The 18173-nt window shown below is 51.5% G+C and overlaps 1 non-coding gene across 1 annotated transcript; it reads right to left on the bottom strand.

Annotated features, from left to right (window-relative positions):
- Positions 1–11198: 11198 nt before the first annotated feature.
- Positions 11199–11284, bottom strand: trnay-gua (transfer RNA tyrosine (anticodon GUA)). The gene is given in 2 exon segments: positions 11199–11234; positions 11248–11284. It is a non-coding gene; the product is annotated as a tRNA-Tyr (tRNA).
- Positions 11285–18173: the final 6889 nt, after the last annotated feature.

Here is an 18173-nt window from a genome sequence, read left to right as displayed (position 1 = left end):
AATATGACCCCTCTACAACCACTCTTTGCCTTTTGTGGGCAAGCCAGTTTTTGACGCACAAAGCAATTTACCCTTGGATCCCATGCCTCCTTAATGTCTCAATAAGCCTTACATGGGGCACCTTATCAAATGCCTTGCTAAAATCCATATACACGACATCTATGGCTCTACTTTCATCAATGTGCTTAGTCACATCCTCAAAAAATTCAATCAGGCTCGTAAGGCATGACCTGCCCTTGCAGGTCTTGACAAAGCCATGCTGACTACTCCTAATCATATTATACCTCTCCAAATGTTCATAAATCTTGCCTCTCAGGATCTTCTCCATCAACTTACCAACCACTGAAGTAAGACTCACTGGTCTATAATTTTCTGGGCTACCTCTACTCCATTTCTTGAATAAGGGAACAACATCTGCAAACCTCCAATCCTCCAGAATCTCTCCCATCCCCATTGATAACGCAAAGATCATCGCCAGAGGCTCAGCAGTTTCCTCCCTCACTTCCCACAGTAGCCTGGGGTACATCTCATCCGGTCAAGGTGACTTATCCAACTTGATGTTTTCCAAAAGCTCCAGCACATCCTCTTTCTTAATATCTACATGCTCAAGCTTTTCAGTCTGCTGCAAGTCATCACCACAATCACCAAGATCCTTTTCCATAGTGAATACTGAAGTAAAGTATTCATTAAGTACCTCTACTATTTCCTGCAGTTCCCAACACACTTTCCCACCGTCACACTGTCGCATTTGGTTGGTTAGTTGTTAACGCAAAAAAAAACACATTTCTCTGTATGCGTCCATGTGTATGTGATAATTTAATTTGAACCTGAATCAGAATTGCAACATTCAATTCCACATCTCAACACCAACGTTCTCCACATACACGCAAGAATACTATTCGTCAGCATGTGGACTGAATTCCAGTTTCCACTGTTGCAAAACCATACTAGCACAGAGCACCAGAACGTGTGCAGCAATAGCTGGCTGCTGGGTGTGTGTTTCTGTTTTGTCTTTCGTTCCTCCTTGTGCCTTGCCAGCATGGTTACCCGAGAGTTGGCATGTTTCCTGAAAGGAAAATCCTGCCTGACAAACTGCAAATCTTTGAGGAAATTACAAGCAGTGTAGAGAAAGGAGACGCAGTAGATGTTGTGTACTTGGATTTTCAGAAGGCATTTGACAAGATAAGAGCCCATGGTATTACGGGGAAGTTACTATCATGGACGGAACATTGGTTGGTCGGCAGAAAACAGAGAGTGGGAATAAAGGGATCCTATTCTGCCGCAAGGAGTAAATCATACACCAGGTTCTCTCTTTCCCGTATAGGGGAGAAAGAGATGTCTCTGTTTTCACAACTCGCTGGTTTACGATGTTAAAAGTCAGCCAAGTCGCTATTTTCAGGCTCTATGCCCAAAGATAACGAGTCTCTGGGCTCACAGCCACAGATATTCTAACTTCCCCGACGGCAGACGGTTCTCCTGTCATGACACCGACCCTCGATCCGCCCGTCTCCCTAAGCTCGAGATCTTAGTCTTCCAACGCCGAGCCGAATACTTAGGCCGAGCTCCTGACGTGCCAAACAACTGCCAGTCCTGAAACCCCGACAGCGGGTCGCATTCCCGCAAAGAACCGTACTTAGTGTAAAACTCCAGTTCAGGGTCTTCAAAAGGACCCCGAAAGGGAAAGATAAACATATTAAAGATGGAAGTAGAGGTATTTCCGAAGATGCAAGCAAAGGAGTCGCCGTTTAGTGCCAATTTAACTTCGCTCCGCCTGGAGCTGAACAACGTGCTGTGAAATTGAAGCGCTTGAGGTACATTCAGTGTCGCAGAGCACAGAAATACTGTGGCATTTGGTCCATAATGACAGACGAGGAAGCTTGTTAAACTTAACAACCGTTTTATTCTGATACATACAAACCGGACCGGGCAACATAGCCCGGAGAGTGGACGCAACCAGTCTCATACCGACCGGGGAGGTGACCATCACACACCCCGATTACAGTTACTGTGACCCACAAATACACAAGCGAATAAATGTATAACCCAAGCTAAAATGTCACACTGACCCCACCCGAGGGTCACCGTCCCCAGCAACCACAGAATCCAAAACGAAGGTCAAAAGTTCCGGTGGACGTCGACACCGCTGCCAGTTTGTGTGAGGCAAGAGGCAGGGCGCCCGGAGTGTCACTTCCTTCCTTCAGCTTCGTGGTGGCCAATGTCTGACACCGTGCCAGCCGGTACCGGTATATTAATACTAACCTTCCGCCACTCAGGCTACCGCACCCGATATACCACATCGGAGATGCGGTCGAGCAACTCTTCTGCCTCCTTCCAGTGGCTTCCCAGCTTGGGAGATAGTCCCTTCTTCCGGGAGGGGCAGTAGACACATAATGGGCCCCCCACCATGTACTTCTTCATTGGTGCCCTAGACTGGCGGCCCGGCCCCTTCTGGAACTTGCAAGCGTCGCATCAGTGCACGAACAGCTCCACATCGTGCCTGTATCCAGACCAGTAGAAGCGTTCACGCAGCCTGCCCAATGTCTTTGCAACTCCGAAATGACCGGCCCCTATTAGCCCGTGTACCGTGGCGCGGAACCCCCGGGGACCACCAGCTGCAAGAGATGTCTGCCACCATCGGACAACTACCACCGCTAAAACAGCAACTCTTCGCGCACCTCCAGCGTTCCCCACTCTGAGTCCAGGGCGGAGACCTCTGCCTAGTCCGGCCGTCACCCCACACTCAGCCATTCCCTTAACCGGGCCAACACGGGATCGCGCACTTGCTGGCTGCGTAGCTGCTCGTGTTCCATAACCGGGAGATCATCGCTGGCTGTCACCTGAAGCGCTGTCACCGTCGCTTCCCTTGATCCAGCTCTGTTGCGGTGGGCCGCTGCGTGGTGTGCTGCAACGCCGCGGGTGGCTGTGAAACCGGTGGTGGTTGCAGCTCCGGCTGAGACTGCTTCCTGGAGTGCCGGAGAGCCACGGCTTCAGCGCTGAGGTATCCACACTGGCCCCTCAGCGGGACAGCAGGTCCAGGCGAAGAATATGGGACTGTCAGATGTCGGCGAGCTACACCTCGAGCTGCACGGTGTTTCCCCCACTGCGATGCGCAGCCTCCTCTCCCCTCGCATCGCGGCACAGTTACCGGCGACCGCAGCCAGCTGGACCATCGTCGTTGTCCACCCAGGCGGGAATGGCTAATCCGTGTTGAGGAGAACACCGGGACGGACGATAGTGATGGCTGACCCTGTGTCTACCAACGTAAGGCATCTGATGCCCTCCACGACGTCCATGGTACACTACACGTACAATCCTTTGCTCTTCACCCAAACGGCCCACCCGGAGGGGCGATAACTGGGGTTCTGCTGGAGGATTCGGGTGGCACTGCCTGATCGGCGTTTCCCGATGGCTATTCTGAGCAGTGGCCTGTTGCAGGTGCGGGTCAGTCACCGGCTAAATGACCTGCCTCACCGTACCGATAGCAGAAATCGTTTCGTGGCCGCCGGCGGGGTCTGCGCGGCGCGGATCGGACCTGTCTCACGGGCTCTTCCGCCTCGGAGACACAAGCCGGGTCTCGCGGCGTGCGGGTCGATCCTGCAATCCCTGGGGGCTAAAATTGCTTCTCCGCGTTGGCCAGCGCCGCATCCAGCGACAATGGTGATGCCAGGCGAACAAGCTGCCGAAAGCGTGGCGGCAAGGTCTTACTGAGCCGCGGGAGGGAAGTGGGGATAGCCATACCGAGTACAACGGCCACGATCAGCTGCAAATGCCCCCAGCCTTTCTCCACACGGCGCCGTCTGTTGCACAGTTCTTCCCTCTTTGGTCGTTGCAATGTGTCCCCTCACCACCCAGGTATCATGAAGAAGACCACAATTAGCGACGTTTCAACCTTCAGCTTTCCTGGATCATTATGTTCCGGCGGGACCTCATATGGGAGAATCAGATCTTCTTCATGGTGTCAGGGGAAAACCTAGTTTGAAACGGGGTCCAGAATAGACCCTATGAACTGTGCTGCTATTAAGAGAGAGAGAGAGAGGAGGGGGCGTCCGGGGGGGGGGGAAGGGGGAGGAAGGGAGGGAGGGAGGGAGGGAGGGGAGAGAGAGAGAGAGAGAGAGAGAGAGAGAGAGAGAGAGGGCGGAGCAGATTGATGGACAGCTGGTGTCCAACATGTGGAGATAAAAAGCCAGGTCCGCTGTTACACAGACAGAGCAAGACACACCACAAGACACACAGTGCGGAAACTGGACGAAATTTGCTGCACCCACAAGAAGGTGGGGTTTTGGAGGATCGATTCGGGGAAATCGATCAGTGGCTCACAATGTGAGAAGGTGTGACCGGTGGGGAACTGTTTGTGTGTCCACCCTCGCCTGGGTGACAGGTCCACCACTGAAGGACGGTCGCACGTATCAGGTCATAGTCGGTGACCACAACAGGACTTCGGAAGACAATGGGAACTCAACTAACTATCTCGACCTGAACTGAACGCTCTTCATCATATCGTAAGACTGTACCCATTTACCCCTAGGTTTGAAAGAGCCCAGTTTTGTTCCTATTTACACACACACACACACACACACACATATATATATTTATATCTTTGCTAACCTGTTCAATACATTTGCATTTATATTACTGTATTGCTTAGTTACTAATAAACACCATTAGTTTATAGCAATACCAGACTACAAAGTGTTTTCCATTTCTGCTGGTTCTTTAACCCGGTCGCAGGGTACGTGACAATGGACATTCTCAAACCTGCCAGACTTATCTGTTTCTTTGCAGCATCCTCTTATATTTATCCAGTCAAGTCAAGTCAACTTTGATTGTCATTTCGGCCATAACTGCTGATACAGTGCATAGTAAAAACGAGACCACGTTTTTCAGGACCATGGTGTTACATGACACAGTACTGAAACTAGACTGAACTACCTAAAAAAAACAACACAGAGAAAGCTACTCTAGACTACAGACCTACACTGGACTGCATAAAGTGCACAAAACAGTGCAGGCATTACAATAAATAATAAACAAGACAATAGGCACAGTAGAGGGCAGTAAGTTGGTGTCAGTCCAGGCTTCAGGTATTGAGGTGTCTGATAGCTTAGGGGAAGAAACTGTTACATAGTCTGGTCGTGAGAGCTCGAATGCTTCGGAGCCTTTTCCCATATGGCAGGAGGGAGAAGAGTTTGTATGAGGGGTGCATGGGGTCCTTCATAATGCTGTTTCCTTTGCGGATGCAGCGTGTAGTGTAAATGTCCGTGATGGCGGGAAGGGAGACCCCGACGATCTTCCGAGATGGTACAATTTCCGAACCAGGCAATGATGCAGTTGCTCAGGATGCTCTCAATAGTGGTCCCTCCGCGCCCTCCTGAAGTCAACAACCATCCCTTTTGTTTTGTTCGCATTCAGAGACAGGTTGTTGGCTCTGCACCAGTCCGTTAGCCGCTGCACCTCCTCTCTGTAAGCTGACTCGTCGTTCTTGCTGATGAGACCCACCACGGTCCTGTCATCGGCGAACTTGATGATATGGTTCGAGCTGTGTGTTGCAGCACAGACGTGGGTCAGCAGAGTGAACAGCAGTGGACTGAGCGCACAGGCTTGGGGGGGCTCCGTGCTCAGTGTGATGGAGATGCTGCTCCTGATCCGGACTGACTGAGATCTCCCAGTCAGGAAGTCTAGGATGCAGTTGCAGAGGGAGGTGCTCAGGCCCAGTAGGCTCAGCTTTCCAATCAGTTTCTGAGGGATGATTGTGTTGAATGCTGATCTGAAGCCTATGAACAGCATCCGAACGTATATGTCCTTATGGGGAAACTGCAGCAAAATGTCAAGTCAGCAATCAGCTGATTGACGGAAGTCCATCATCACTGAACGATATGTCTGCCTCCAGGACGATGATAGGAAGGACAACACACTGTGGACATAGAAAACCTGCTGTTCCAAGAGCCACTTGTGTAGGGAGCCCTAATGATCATCTCCAGTGCAATGAATACACATCTACCCCTCTATTTGACAGCGCAATTTTCAAACCTCTTGCAGAAATATGAAGATTTTTCTCCCGACGTTAAACCTCATCATATGGAAACGACATAAAACCGAGCAAAATGCCGCTAGATGGCTTTGCTTATATCAGTGCCCTCCAACGGTGTGCCGAAATTCAGATTCTGACGTCCCTTGCTCGTGTGAATTTGGAATCTCTTTAACAAGAGTGACGGCTGAAAGTCTTGCAACGAGAAGGTTACTGAAGCTCTGTGGTACGGAATTGATGATTTGGGTGATGAAAGAAGTCGGGATCCTTTGAGCCGCATTCGAACCAGCGACCTCAAGCTGACCCCATTTCCTCTACAGTCCTCCGCTCTACCAACTGAGCTATCGAATGACAACCGATAGCAAAATTCCTGTCGACAACGTTTACGGAGATTTGTTCCTGGTGCTTGTCGACCAACGGCAACAGCCTGCCAATTCCAAATTTCTAATCCTTCCAGCACTGGAGCCCGCTGGCGCAACGGACGACGCGTCTCACCGCGCTTCTGACAATTCTCGTCACGATTCCCACACAGGTCTTTGCTATTCTTAACCCGCTCAAATCAAAGCCTTCTCAGCTCTCTCATTTCACCTAGTAACCAGGGCAATGTCCTTCCAGCCACTCACCTGATTTATGCTTCAGCCGTCGCCTGCAGCTCCTGCATTACTGAAACACCAGCTGACAGCTAGCATTTCCTCCTATCTGCTTTCAACGCAGCAAACCTACGAGTTTTCTCCCTGCCCTTCGACTGAGACACTTTCCGCTCCATCTCCGCCAGACGCATCTTTTGTGCATTCCAAGCTTCGCAGCAATATGATGAGACGAATGCCTCTGGATACAAAATGTCCATGGAGAATGAGGGCATCGATCTCGCTACCTCTCGCATGCTAAACGAGTGCTCTACCATTTAAGCTAATTCCCCAGCACATCCCTAAAACCTCCTATAATTTGCTCCGTCCGGCAACCACCGTTGCATGCCTCCGACTACTCACCGATGCACAATCAGCCTCTCACAGATAGGCACACTCACTCATCAACCAACTATCAGACACGCATACAGATGCTCTCTGCCACTGTCAGTATGATTGTCCCCAAACTACAATTCATTCTCCGGCATAAAAAGAATTATCCTTCTGTCTATTTTTACAACTAATTGTAATAGCAGTTGGAATTGATGTCTCCAGTTGAATGTAGTGACTAACATTCAGCGTACAATCACTTCCTCACAGACACACGGAAACATACCGTGTAACGTGTCGCTGCAGTGAACATGCATACTCACTTCAGCTGAAATCTGTATCCTCAACACCCAGATATCATCAACACCACCACAGTCAGCAATCTTTCAGCATTCACCTTTCCTGGATCATGTCGCCCCGGCGGGTCCTCATATGTCAGAAGCGGAACTTCTTCATGAACTAGGGAGATGGCTGCGTTATCCACTTCTTCTGGCAGATTATACAATTCCATCTTCGACTGAACACTCTGCTGGAAATCCACACTGCTGTCAAAGAGAGCATTCTCATATCTGCCATTCCCGTCTATTTCTTTGCCGCATCCTCTGACATTTTTGGAAAATTGCAGCCAAATGTCTAGTCAGCTGAAAAGCTGGATGACTGAATTCCATCATCACTGGACGATTTGCCTCTCTCCTGGACGATGACAGGAAGGAACATACACTGCGAACATACCCACACGGGAAACCTGCTGTTCGAAGAGCTCCCTTGTGCAGGGATCCCTAGGTTTTTGCTCCAGTCCACTTAATGTACACCTACCTCTTCTATGTCACAACTCACACTTTAAACCTCTTGCAGAAATACGAAGATTTTTCTCCCGACATGTGCCACCACACAGATAAGCAGAAGTGGCACCTTAAGTGATCTATGGAAACAACATAAGAACTATAACAATGCCATAGAACCATAGAACACTGCAGCACAGTACAGGCCCTTCAGCCCTCCATGTTGTGCCGACCCATATCATCCTTAAAAAAAAGTACTAAACCCACACTACCCCATAACCCTCCATTTTTCTTTCATCCATGTGCCTGTCCAAGAGGCTCTTAAATACCCCTAATGTTTTAGCCTCCACCACCATCCCTGGCAAGTCATTCCAGGCACTCACAACCCTCTGTGTAAAAATCTTACCCCTGATGTCTCCCCTAAACTTCCCTCCCTTAATTTTGTACATATGCCCTCTGGTGTTATTGAGAAATATACCTGACATAATCACTATATATACCTGAAATTTAATCGCTATGTACTAGCCATTTACTATACTATGTAATCACTCCAATGTACTGAATATCACCATGTATTATTTTACTAGACACATTTTACTATGTATTGTTTTACAAGATACCTTGTATTCTCTTAGCTACATACTTTGGCAGTTAAAGAACACCTGTTTAGCATTAGCAGCACTAATTAGCTGAAATGTACTCCATATATTAAACAATAGAATGGCTTATGAAGAGATAACGGTGGCAGACAGGATGGTATGAACAGGAACCATAATGAGAGGGAAGTTAAGGGAGGCTGACTGAGAAACAACCGTGGCCAGGAATCAGGCCCAAGATGTGAACTGGAAAGAAATACTGGTGGTGCACCGAGAGCTAGGCAAGAGCGTTTGATTAGTTAATGTACAGATGATATGCAACTAAAATTGATTGGGTATGCTGATAAAACCGAAATGTAACTGAGATGAGAAATTACAATAAAGAATGCTGTTCACCGGAGCTCGGTGGGCTTTCGGTGACAGGTTCATTGATTGCCTCAGTCTTTGTTTGAAAATAAAGATTAAAACTTCTCGAAGAATTGTCTGCGTCTCCTGGTCTTTTCAAGTAACCATGACAGTGTTTGCTATTGGCGCCCTGGGAAGCAGGTAGTGACTATCCACCCTATCTATGCCTCTTATAACCTTGTAGACATCTATCAAGTGCACTCTCATTCTTCTACTCTCCAAAGAGAAAAGTCACAGCTCTGCTAACCTTGCTTTATAGAAAAGTCCCAGCTCTGCTAACCTTGCTTCATAGAAAAGTCACAGCTCTGTTAACCTTGCTTCATAGAAAAGTCACAGCTCTGTTAACCTTGCTTCATAGAAAAGTCACAGCTCTGCTAACCTTGCTTCATAAGAAAAGTCACAGCTCTGTTAACCTTGCTTCATAGAAAAGTCACAGCTCTGTTAACCTTGCTTCATAGAAAAGTCACAGCTCTGCTAACCTTGCTTCATAAGAAAAGTCACAGCTCTGTTAACCTTGCTTCTTAGAAAAGTCACAGCTCTGTTAACCTTGCTTCATAAGAAAAGTCGCAGCTCTGCTAACCTTGCTTCATAGAAAAGTCGCAGCTCTGCTAACCTTGCTTCATAAGAAAATGCCGCCAGGTGGCTTTGCTTATATCGGCCCCTTCTAACTATGTACACATATTCTGATGCTGGCATCACGTGCTCGTGTGGATTTCGAATCGCTGACCCTGGAGTGATTGCTAAAAGTCCTCCAACGAAGAGATTACCGATGATCATTCTGGGACTTCGTGGCCGTCTCCTTATTATACACTTGCTATGAAGGCAAGTGTTGTATCCTATTGTTACTTTAGAACCAGTGAGAGCTGTACTGTCAGGGCAGCAAGCGTAAGGAAATAGCGCTCGGAAATGTGACCCAGTGATCTAGTGGCCTTGAATATTAAGAGATAAAATGCCTCTGTATTCTGCCCCGTCACGAGTCGGGGCGAATGCACTCCTGTGCCATAGAGAAGCTCTGCGGTATGTAATTGATGATGGGCGAAGTAAAAGAAGTCATGATCCTTCGAGCCAGATTCAACCCAGTTACCTAAGGATGACTCCATTTCCTCTACAGACCTCCGCTCTACCAACTGAGCTATCGATGGAAAAGCGACACATTTTTCTCCATGTTGGCTCTTCCCGAAAATCATTATGCAGAATTCAGCCTAGCATCCGTCGACCGATGGCAAAAGCCTGCCTAAGGGAACAATCTCGTCCTTCCAGCACTGGGGGCCACAGGACACGGGATGATGCATAGCTCCGCGCTTCAGACAATTCTAGGTACACTACCATACCAACACAGCTCTTTCATCGTCCTTGCCCGTTCAAATCAAAGGTTACTCAGCTCTCCCTTTTCACCAGTAACCAGGGCAATTTCCTTCCAACCAGGAAGAGGGTGCTGATTGTGAATGATCAGCCAGAATGGCGATGTAGGCTTGATGGGCCGAATGGCCTGCTCCTGCACCTATTGTCTACTGCTCATTCAGTTGGCGGCGTCATCCACTTCTGACAGATGGTACACCTCCAGCTTCAACTGAGCATTCTGCTGGAAATCTACACTGCTGTCAAAGAGAGCATTCTCGTATATGCTACTGCCGTCTACTGCTTTGCAGAATCCACGAACTTATTCGGAAAAAATGCAGCCAAAGGTCTAGTCAGCTGAAAAGCTGAATAACTAAAGTCGATCATTACTGGACCATTTGGCTCTGTCCTGGAGGGATCATAGGAAACAGAACACAGTGCGGACGTAACCACACCGCAAACATGTTCCAAGAGCTCCCTTGAGCAGAGAGACATAATGTCTTCTTCTGGTCACTTAATGTACAGCCACCTCTTCTCTTTCGCAGCTCACAGTTCAATCCTCTTGGAAAAATACGAAGAATTTGCTTCCGACTTGTGCTACACACAAATGGGCAGACGTGCCCCTCACCTGATACATGTAAAGTGGAACACACCGACAACACTACCGCTACTTAGCTTCGCTTTATACGGTGCCCTCCAACGATGTGCCGAAATTCAGATTCTGGGATCCCTTGCTCTGGCGCTTTGGAATGGCTGAAGCCAGAGTGACTGCAAAAAGTCTTCCACCCAAGAGGTCACCGATGTTCCCCCTGGGCCTTTGTGTCAGTCCCTTCCTCTGTACTCTTGCTACGAAGGGAAGATTTCGATCGTTCTGTTAATCAGGGAGCAGTGAGAGATGTGGTATTGTCAGGGCAGCATGCGTGAGGAAACAGCGTTCTGAAATGTGAGCGAGTGATCTGCTGGCCTTAACTATTATGTGATCAAATGCCTGTTTATTCTGTCCCGTCAAGAGTCGTAGCGAATGCATTCGTGTGTGTGCCAGCGAAAAGCCCTGTGGTATGTAATTGATGATGGGCGCAGTAAAAAGAAGACCTGATCCTTCGAGCCGGAATCGAACCAGCGACCTAAGGATGACTCCATTTCCTCTACAGTCCTTCGCTCTACCAACTGAGCTATCGAAGGAAAAGCGACATCTTTTTCTCCACGTTGGCTCCTACCGATAATCATTATGCAGAATACAGCCTGGCATCTGTCGACCGATGGCAACAGCCTGCCTATGACAACTATCGTGTCCTTCCAGCACTGGGGGCCACAGGACACGGGATGATGCATATCTCCGCGCTTCTGACAATTCTAGGTACAGTACCATACCAACACTGCTCTCTCATCGTCCTTGTACCCGTTGAAATCAAAGGTGATTCACTTTCTCTTTTCACCCAGTAACCAGGGCAATGTCCTTCCAGCCACTCACCTGATTTATGCTTCAGCCGTCGCCTGCAGCTCCTGCATTACTGAAACACCAGCTGACAGCTAGCTTTTCCTCCTATCTGCTTTCAACGCAGCAAACCTACGACATTTTCTCCCTGCCCTTCGACTGAGACGCTTTCCGCTCCATCTCCGACAGCCGCATCTATTGTGCATTCCAAGCTTCGCAGGCACTTGATGAGACGAATTCCTCCGAATACAAAATGTCCATGGAGAATGCGAGCATCGATCTCGCTACCTCTCGCATGCTAAGCGAGCGCTCTACCCTGAGCTAATTCCCCAGCACCTCGCGATAACCTCCTATAATTTGCTCACCCCAACAAACACCATTGCATGCCTGCCACTGTTCACCGATACACAATCAGCAGCTCACAGACAGTCACACACACTCAGTCACTCACTCACGCACTCATCAACCCATCAATCACATATACATACTCACGCTCTCTGCCACCGTCAATACGCATGACCTCAATCTCCAATTCAGTGGCGTCTGACCATTCTAGGTACAGTCGGGGTCACCAATTGTAGCGGTGTGCTACACGCAGCGCTAAAATTACGACACGGAGTCGGTAATTGCAGTCTAAGGAAAAACTTTATTCGAAATCCTCAGCCTCACTTTTAAGTCTCCCTCGTCCTCGCCCCCCCCCCCCCCCGTGGCGCAGAGGCTCCAAAGCTCTGTGCTCGCAAACCCCCGTAGGCTATCTAATTGTGAGCCGGTTCGGATGTGCCAGGAAATGGGTCGCCACATAACCCCCCCCCCACCCCCCCAGAACCGGCGATACACCCCCCAATGTCCACAGTCTGGGCCAGAACCTGCTTGGGAGGTCGGCCTCTGCGCCGAGGTGCCGGAAACTCGGCCGGTTGCGCCAGGCCCACATGGGCCGGTTTGAGGCGGTCCACCGTGAAAACCCCCTCTTTCCCCCCAACGTCCAGCACGAACGTGGACCCGTTGTTCCGGAGCACCATAAACGGCCCCTCGTATGGCCGCTGCAGCGATGGCCGATGCCCGCCCCTTCATACAAACACAAACTTACAGTTCTGTAGGTCTTTGGGTACGCAGGTCGGGTGCCGCCCGTGCTGTGAAGTGGGTATGGGGGCCAGGTTACCGAGCTTCTCGCGTAGTCTGTCCAGGACTGCTGCGGGATCTTCCTCTTGCCCCCGTGGGGCTGGTAGGAACTCCCCGGGGACGACCAGGGGCGCGCCGTATACCAACTCGGCCGACGAGGCGTGCAGGTCGTCCTTGGGCGTTGTGCGGATGCCGAGTAGGACCCAGGGAAGCTCGTCCGCCCAGTTGGCTCCTCACAGGCGGGCCATGAGAGCCGACTGCAGGTGACGGTGGAAACGCTCCACTAGCCCGTTCGACTGTGGGTGGTAGGCAGTGGTGTGGTGCAGCTGAGTCCCCAAAAGGCTGGCCATAGCTGACCACAGGCTGGAGGTGAACTGGGCGCCTCTGTCGGAGGTAATGTGGGCCGGTACACCAAAGCGGGATATCCAGGTGGCGATCAGGGCTACGGCGCACGATTCGGAGGTGGTGTCGGTGAGCGGGACCGCCTCTGGCCATCTTGTGAACCGGTCCACGATAGTCAGGAGGTGCCGCGCTCCGCGCGACACTGGCAGGGAGCCCACAATATCCACATGAATGTGGTCGAAACGCCGGTGGGTGGGGTGGAACTGCTGCGGTGGGGCTTTGGTGTGCCGCTGCACCTTGGCCGTCTGGCAGTGCATGCACGTTCTGGCCCATTCACTGACCTGTTTGCGGAGTCCGTGCCAAACGAACCTGCTGGAAACCATCCGGACGGTTGTCCGGATGGAGGGATGCGCCAAGTTATGAATGGAGTCGAAAACACGTCGCCGCCAGGCTGCGGGGACGACCGGACGGGGCTGGCTGGTGGCGACGTCACAGAGTAGGGTCCTCTCACCCGGGCCTACGGGGAGGTCCTGGAGCTGCAAACCGGAGACTGCGGTTCTGTAACTCGGAATCTCCTCATCCGCCTGCTGCGCCTCTGCCAGTGCCTCAAAGTCTACCCCTTGGGAAAGGGCATGAACGGTAGGGCGAGAGAGCGCATCCGCCACGACATTGTCCTTACCCGAGACGTGCCGGACATCCGTCGTGTATTCAGAGATGTAGGACAGGTGGCGTTGCTGGCGGGACGACCAGGGGTCGGACGCTTTCGTAAACGCAAAGGTAAGCGGTTTGTGGTCCGTGAACGCGGTGAAGGGCCGACCTTCTAGGAAGTACCTGAAATGCCGGATTGCAAGGTAGAGCGCCAACAGTTCCCGGTCGAAAGCACTGTACTTGAGCTCGGGTGGCCGCAGGTGTTTGCTGAAAAACGCCAGGGGTTGCCAGCGACCTGCGATGAGTTGCTCCAGCACCCCACCGACTGCCGTGTTAGATGCGTCCACTGTGAGGGCGGTAGGGGCGTCCATTCTGGGATGTACTAGCATTACGGCGTTCGCCAAAACTTCCTTCGTTAGAACGAAAGCGGCGGCGGACTCCTCGTCCCAGGTAATGTCCTTGCTCGGACCCGACATCAGGACGAACAGGGGGCGCATGATCCGGGCAGCTGAAGGGAGGAAGCGGCGGTAGAAATTGACCATGCCTACGAATTCCTGAAGGCCTTTGATCGGGGTGGGTCGGGGAAAGTGGCGGACCGCATCTACCTTAGCGGGCAGAGGGGTTGCCCCGTCTTTAGTAATCCTGTGGCCCAGGAAGTCAATGGTATCGAGTCCGAACTGGCATTTGGCGGGGTTGATTGTAAGACCGTACACACTCAGTCGGGCGCAGAGTTGACGGAGGTGGGACAGATGCTCCTGATGACTGCTGTTAGCTATGAGGATGTCATCCAAACAGATGAACGCGAAGTCCAGGTCCTGTCCCACCGCGTCCATTAACCGCTGGAACGTCTGTGCGGCATTCTTCAGGCCGAACGGCATGCGGAGGAACTCGAAAAGGCCAAACGGGGTGATGAGAGCCGTTTTGGGGATCCGTCAGGATGCATCGGGATTTGATGATACCCTCGGACGAGGTCTACCTTGGAGAAGATCCGTGCGCCGTGCAGGTTTGCTGCAAAGTCCTGAATGTGCGGCACAGGGTAGCGGTCCGGCGTGGTAGCCTCGTTCAGCCTGCGGTAGTCGCTGCATGGTCTCCAGCCTCCCGTCGCTTTGGGCACCATGTGCAGGGGGGAGGCCCATGAGCTGTCGGACCGCCAGATGATCCCCAATTCCTCCACCCTCTGAAACTCGCCAGTCGGAGCTTGTCCGGGGAAAGCCGCCGAGTGCGGGCGTGGACGGGTGGTCCCTGGGTCGGGATGTGGTGCTGTACGCCGTGCCTGGGCATGGCTGCTGTGAACTGCGGTGCCAGAACCGATGGGAAATCCGCCAGGACCCTGGTGAAGTCGTTGTCGGACAGCGTGATGGAGCCGAGGTGAGGGGCTGGCAACTAGGTTGCACCCAGGGAGAACGTCTGAAAGGTCTCGGTGTGTACCAGTCTCTTCCTGGGCAGGTCGACCAGTAGGCTGTGAGCTCGCAAAAAATCCACACCCAGAAGCGGTTGGGCTACGGCGGCCAGTGTAAAGTCCCACATGAACTGGCTGGAGCCGAACTGTAGCTGCACCTGACGGGTGCCATAGGTCCTTACTGTGCTGCCATTCACCGCCCTCAGGGGGGGACCTGGTGCCCTGCTGCGGGTGTCGTAACTCGTCGGAGGTAAAACGCTGATCTCAGCCCCAGTATCGACCAAAAACCGGCGTCCCGACCTTCTATCCCACACATACAGGAGGTTATCCCGATGGCCAGCCGCCGTAGCCATCAGCGGCGGCTGGCCCTGGCGTTTCCCGGGAACTTGCAGGGCGGGCGACAACGGCGGCCTTCTGCGCCCCACCGCTGGTGGTAGAAGCACCAGTGTTCATTGGGCCGGGGGTTGGCGGGCTCTGCGGCCGGGCCTGGACTGGTTTGCTGCCGGGAGCGTGGCTGGGAGATCCGTGCGATGGACGCCCCGCTCACCTTTTTGGCGTTCCACAGCAAGTCCGCCCGGGCTGCCACCTTCCGGGGGTCACTGAAATCCGCGTCGGACAGCAGCAGGCGTATGTCCTCGGGCAGCTGCTCCAGGAATGCCTGCTCAAACATGAGGCAGGGTGTGTGTCCGTCGGCGAGAGACAACATCTCATTCATTAAAGCCGAAGGAGGTCTGTCGCCCAAGCCATCCAGGTGCAGTAAACGGGCAGCCCGCTCGCGCCGTGAGATTCCGAAAGTCCTGAGGAGCAGGGCTTTGAATTCCGTGTACTTGCCGTCTGCCGGGGGCGACTGTACGAACTCCGCGACCTGGGCCGCTGTGTACTGGTCGAGGGAACTCACCACGTAGTAGTAGCGGGTGTCTTCTGAGGTGATCCGGCGAACGTGGAATTGGGCTTCGGCTTGCTGGAACCATAGGTTCGGGCGCTGTGTCCGGAAACCCGGCAGTTTCAACGAAACCGCATGAACAGAGGCGGCGTCGGTCATTTCTGGTCCAAAAATCGTTGGGACCGACGGGGTCACCAATTGTAGCGGTGTGCTACAAACAGCGCTAAAATTACGACACGGAGTCGGTAACTGCAGTCGAAGGAAAAAGTTTATTCAAAATCCTCAGCCTCTCTTTCAAGCCTCCCTCAACCTGCCCCCCGTGGCGCAGAGGCTCCAAAGCTCTGTACTCGCAAACCCCCGGAGGCTATCTAATTGTGAGCCGGTTCGCATGTGCCAGGAAATGGGTCGCCACAATAGTACCATAAAAACACAGCCCTTTCATCTTCCTTGTGCTCGTTCAAATCAAAGGTGACTCAGCTTTCTCTTTTCACCCAGTAACCAGGGCAATGTCCTTCCAGCCACTCACCTGATTTATGCTTCAGCCGTCGCCTGCAGCTCCTGCATTACTGAAACACCAGCTGACAGCTAGCATTCCCTCCTATCTGCTTTCAACGCAGCAAACCTACGACATTTTCTCCCTGCCCTTCGACTGAGACACTTTCCGCTCCATCTCCGACAGCCGCATCTATTGTGCATTCCAAGCTTCGCAGGAACTTGATGAGACGAATTCCTCCGAATACAAAATGTCCATGGAGAATGCGAGCATCGATCTCGCTACCTCTCGCATGCTAAGCGAGCGCTCTACCGTTTGAGCTAATTCCCCAGTTCATCGCGATAAACTCCTATCATTTGCACACCCCGACAAACACCATTGCATGCCTGCCACAGTTCACCGATACACAATCAGCAGCTCACAGACAGTCACTCAGACTCACTCACTCACGCACTCACTCACTCATCACCACACCTATCACATATACATACTCACGCTCTCTGCCACCGTCAATACGCATGACCTCATTCCCCAATTCATTATCCATCATGAAAACTATTATCCTGCCATCCCTTTATACCACTGGTTATTACAGTTTCAAATGATCTCTCCAGTTCAATGTACCGACCAACATTCACTTTACCATCGCTTCCTCACAGAGACATCGGCACGTACCGAGTAATCTGTCGCAGTCGTGAACATCCATAGACACCGCAACTGAAAACTAACACCTCAAAAACAAGACTTCACCAACAACAACACACTTAACAGACATCGTTGAGGAAAGACTTTTTCACCGCGAGAGCTGCGGATCTATGGAAGGCTCCGCCTCAGAAGGCAGTGCAGGCCAATTCTCTCGATTGAATCAGTTAGATGCAGCTCCTAAAGATAGCAGAGTCAAGGGATATGGGCCGGAACCAGAGATAGGGTGCTGATTGTGGATGACCAGCTATGGTCAGACAGAATGGCGGTGCAGGCTCAATGAGCGGAATGGCCTCCTCCTGCACCTATTCTCTATTCAGTTGGCGGCGTCATCCACTTCTGACAGATTGTACAACTCCAACTCCAACTGAGCATTCTGTTGGAAATATATACTGCCGTCAAAGAGAGCTTCGTCGTATCTCCCATCGCCGCCTATTTCTTTGCAGCATCCTCGGACATTTCCGGAAAACTGCAGCCAAATGTCTGGTCAGCTGAAGAGCGGAATGACTGAAGTCGATAACTACCGGAGCATATGCCTTTGTCATGGAAGGATGATGGGCAAGAGAACACAGTGTGTACATAACCAGACCGAAAACCTGTTACAAGAGCTCACTTGTGCAGAGAGACATAACGTCTTCTTCCGGTCACTTCATGTACAGCTACCTCTTCTCTTTCGCAGCTCACACTTCAGTCCTCTTGGAAAAATACGAAGAATTTGCTTCCGACTTGTGCCATACACAAATGGGCAGACGTGCCCCTCACCTGATACATGAAAAGTAGAACACACCGACAACACTACGGCTACGTAGCATCGCTTTATACGGTGCCCTCCAACGATGTGCCGAAATTCAGATTCTGGGATCCCTTGCTCTGGCGCTTTGGAATGGCTGAAGCTAGAGTGACTGCAAAAAGTCTTCCACCCAAGAGGTCACCGATGTTCCCCCTGGGTCTTTGTGTCAGTCCCTTCCTCTGTACTCTTGCTACGAAGGGAAGATTTCGATCTCTCTGTTAATCAGGGAGCAGTGAGAGATGTGGTACTGTCAGGGCAGC

The sequence above is a fragment of the Hypanus sabinus genome, chromosome 1 (assembly GCF_030144855.1).
Source record: "Hypanus sabinus isolate sHypSab1 chromosome 1, sHypSab1.hap1, whole genome shotgun sequence".
NCBI classification, from domain to species: domain Eukaryota; kingdom Metazoa; phylum Chordata; class Chondrichthyes; order Myliobatiformes; family Dasyatidae; genus Hypanus; species Hypanus sabinus.
The sequence above is the reverse complement of the archived record's forward strand: the minus strand, read 5'-3'. Positions and strand labels throughout refer to the sequence as shown.